This window comes from Octopus bimaculoides, chromosome 2 (genome assembly GCF_046866305.1).
Source record: "Octopus bimaculoides isolate indiv1 chromosome 2, ASM4686630v1, whole genome shotgun sequence".
Taxonomy (NCBI): Eukaryota; Metazoa; Mollusca; class Cephalopoda; order Octopoda; family Octopodidae; genus Octopus; species Octopus bimaculoides.
In genome coordinates, this window is record NC_142929.1 from 75,609,105 (window position 1) to 75,613,791 (window position 4,687).

Consider the following 4,687-nt stretch of genomic DNA (forward strand, 5'->3'; position numbering starts at 1 on the left):
AACAAAATGTGCCGTCTGGTCCAGTTGTCGGACCTATAATCATATGATTCTGAGCCCTACACCCAAATTACTAGGCGATTCATCTTCACGTTTGTATATAGTCACAAAATAGACATATAAGTTACCTACGGGCGGTGGATTGGCAGAATCTTCAGACGTTATTTTTTCCGGTTTTTTACGTTCTGAGTTCGAATCCCACTGAAGTAAAATTTACCTTTCATCACTCTCCTGTCCCAGGGTAAAATAAAGTAGTCGTCAAGCACTAAGATTGACATAATCATTTAACCCTTTCCCCCAACCAAAAAATTCAGGTTTTGTGACTATGTTAAAAAATAATTATTAGGAGAGTTTATTCATTTAAAAAGACGTTAATATGAATAATAAAAAAAATATCGGCAAAATGTGTTTCAATAGGTTCAATGAGAATACCGTTCATAATACTTGAAAACAATCCACAAATTATAGATGCGATAAGTAATAATACGGGAAGCATGACATGGAGCACAGTAAAATATATCATATCACAGTATGTACAATAATCCAACAAGGCTTTTCATCTCTACACACTTTTTGTTTATGTTATAGCTTACATTTGAAAAGTTGAGTCTTTCCCGAAATATAATAGGATCATTAACAACTTATATGAGATAATACGATGTCATTTCTTTTTGAAGTCATTTATTGATATCACCTTACATATTTTGCTTAACGTTTCATTTGCATTGCTCAACGATATTTGCAAACATCTATATTATATAATATCTCATCTTCAAGGTTAACTCTATGTAATTTGCGAACAAAATCGACCTTGTGCATAAAGCCTCACTCACAACAAACGTAAGAATGTGATCGATAGCAATGTCCATCCTCAAGGTTGAGGATCGAACACAATCACCCCATGCACTGCTGTTTCGTGTTGCCTTCGTACACTCCGCCAAGGTCCTCTCCATCCTATCCTTGACTCATTGTTTCATCTATCTATGTCTTTGTCGCCCGTGAACCCGTTTTCCGTAACCCAGTTCCGTAGGATATTGTTACAGAGTTATAAGCTCTGATCACGTAGTCAAAGATATTGCGGTTTTCACTGCCTGACCATCGTCATCAACTGCTTTATCTCCTCCGGAATTGAATCGTTCGTTCTACTGACCACCCTTCCGAGTGATCCACACAAAAAACAACCTTCATCTATTAATTATTTCATAAAATAAATTTCCAACACAAAATAATTCTATGATACACTTTTATTTATATAGCTCCTTCTCACCCTACAACGAACTCCACCTCAATCCTGTCAAGATAGTTCTTATATGACATATAGAAGAATAAGCAATTAATCTCTTTATATTACTCTGTCTTCACACAAATAACAGGAATTAATAAACCTCCACACAAACAAACAGCCATCAAGGCAATTATATACCATATTTATTAAATATTAATTATATATACCTCTCAAAAATTTAAATAAACTCATAATTAAAACATATAACCTCATATCCCACTAATTTTAATAATACTCTAGCCAAAAATCATAGAACCAGAAATAGGGGCACATCATCTTGAACGCCCTCAGTCGTTTGGTGTCTGCCGATAAATGTAGACTATAAAAATCAAAAGAGAAGACGTAATCCACGTAATGGCCAACAGCAACAGAACACATAATGGTTAACTGTAAGAGAATGTTCTCGAATATTATTATTTCCTTGAGGCGATTCTGAAAACACGAATGAAGAGAAATCAATAAAGACGATCACATTATTACATGTGGTGCTTCAGAATAATAGTGGAACTAAAAAATGAAAACGAAACAAATGACAATACAGAATGCAACCACTGAATTCTTAGTATTATTGCTCTGACATAGAAGTGAGCTACTCATTTCATGTCTAAATTGTCGGGAAGAAATTGGAGGAAAACAATATTTATGGGTCGGTAATAACGAGCCTTATTAATCCAGTGTCCAAAATGTACTTTCAGCTTTATCCCACTTACATTGGCAGTGATTTCCCAAGTTTATCCATGCATGTCAATGTGCATGGATGAACATGGAGAACGAAAACAAATGCATGTCTGTAATTTTTCAACTATAAACGCAAATCATATCTGAAACAATAATAGAACATTTCAGGAAAGAATCGGTTGCGAAAGGAACAGTTGAGAACACAAAATACGCAGTTATTTCCCTTCCCTATACAACCATCTAATCAAGCAGATCTTCAATCGAAAGAAATTAGATAAAACCAATCAAGGAAATATATAAGTACGTGCACGCGTGAGCGACACACATATAAATATGTATGTAGATACATATAGATATATGTGTGTGTATCGCATTATTAAAGTTTTACAGCAGTGATAAAAACACACACGATCGTTCGTATGCTTGATTCTTAGTGATAAGTCTTCTGAATAAGGCTGATCGTAATTGGCTGATGGGTAAGCCTCCTTCTCATAGGCTAGTTCAGCTCACGTGGTGGAAATCAGTAACTGTCGATTGCTACTGGATGACGTTTTCTACTCGATGAGTTGTTCTGGTTACAGATTCCAATATTAACAGTTTCAATACAGTTTTATGGAAGTATCAGTTTATGAAATGTATTAATAACAAAGGAATTTTAATTAGAGATTTTGGTGACAGTTGCTGACAAAACTAATAGTCACCAAAACAAACAGATAACTGCAAGATAACTTGCAGTCAATATTCCTTATTTTCTTTATATGATATATTTAAAGTTCATTCTTCCCACAAACATGATGTTAGCACATTTCTTTTCCAGTGTTTCTTGGTCTTTCTTGCTCTTTTCTCACTATGCAAAGAGGGATATTATCAGAACCATATAACCATTAATTCTTTCCCTTCATTTGAGCATCAAAGAAGTAACATTGATTGTATGCTTCTCCTATCTTTTTTTGTGTGGGGGAGGGGGGTGCATGTTAGACAGAGCCTAGGTGTCTTCCACAATGTACATTGTGGCCATAGTAATGAGGAGGAAACAAGGCAAATGGAGTTCTGTGATGCAAATAACCTAATAATCTGTATCACCAACTTCAGGAAACCAGACAGTCACCTGAAAACTTATCAATCTAGTGGCCACACTAGCCAAACTGACTACATTATCATCTGAAAGAAGATACATGGTTGCTCATAAATGCAAAGCTCTTACCACATGAAGAATGTACCCCTCAACATAGGTTAGTTATTAGTGACTACAGACTTCAGGCTAGGATTCCAAGAAGCAAACCAATCTAGAAAAGGATTTGGAAACTTAAAGATCTTTTGAATAGTGAGAGATTAGAGACGTCCTAATTGAAACATTTAATGAGAAGACGGAGGAATTACAGACATATGACATAGAGGACAACTGGAAGTTCCTATGGACAACTTACTGAGAACTACAGACCAAATTTGTGGCTGGTGCAAAGTTCCAACCAAACCTAGGGTGACATGGTGGTAGAACCGTGTAGTAGATTAAACCATTAGAATGAAGAAACAGGCCTGGGAGGACTGGAAGAGTGGTGGTAGCAGAGACTATACCAGGTAGCTAGAAGGGAAGCTAAAAGACAGGTATACTTAACCAGAGGAGACGCAGAAAGGAAGAAGTTTGCCAATAATCTACAATGTGAGGGACCAGGGACTTGAAGTGTTTCAAACTGCAAAACAGTGTGCCAGAGAAAATCGTGATGTTGTAGGAGAGAAGTGTGTTCACATGAGTGATGGTTCACTTGCAGTTAGTGATTCTTCAAAGAAAGAGGCTTGGAAGTGCCACTATGAAAGGTTGTTAAATGTAGAGAATGCACAGGAGAAGGAGAGCCTGCCCAACAGGTTGCTATTTTCCTGGTAAGGCAATGGCAAGAGAAGCATTTAGTCAAAAATAAACCTCTGATCTTGGTTTTTGTTGTCATGAAGAAAATCTTTGACAGAGTTCCCCACTCCCTTGTCTGGCTGTCAATGCAGAAGCTAGGGGTATATGTGTGGTAGGTGAGAGCTGTACAAGTCATGTACAGGAATGCTGCCAGTAACATGAAAGTTAGCAACGAGAGTAGCAACGAATTCAGTGTACAGGTAGGAGTTCATTAAGGATCAGTTCTCAGCTCCTTCTTGTTTAACATAGTCCTCCAGGTCAAAACAGAATAATTTAAGACTGGATGTCTTTGGGAGCTCCCCAACACTGATAACCTTGTCTTTATAGCTGAGTCACTTCCAGAACTGGAAAAGAAATTTCTGGTGTGGAAGCAGTGGCAGGTCTACTATAAAACTAATGAAGCTTAAACTTCAGAGCCCCTAATTAGTGCCTGAGGGGCCCCTCTGATCAATTTAATCTTTTTCATTCTGTCAATATTTTACTTTTTGTATTTTGCCATGCAGACGGAGCCAATAAAACAGACTGAGAAAAAAGTTTTGTCTCTACACCAGTCCCCTAAAAAAGGATGGTGCCAGTGAAACATAGAAAGTAAAAAAAAACACATGTACATATGTATGTATGTGCGTTTGTGTGTTTGTATGTGTGAATATATATATAGAAATAAACAGAAAAGAAAGTTTTATTCTCTCTAGTTTAAGTTTCATCTCCAAGAGCAGCATGGTGCCAGTGAAGTGACAAAGAAAAGTAAAAACATGTATATATATATGTGTAGATGTATGTGTGTGTATATGTATGTATGCATGTATGTGTATGTATGTACGTGT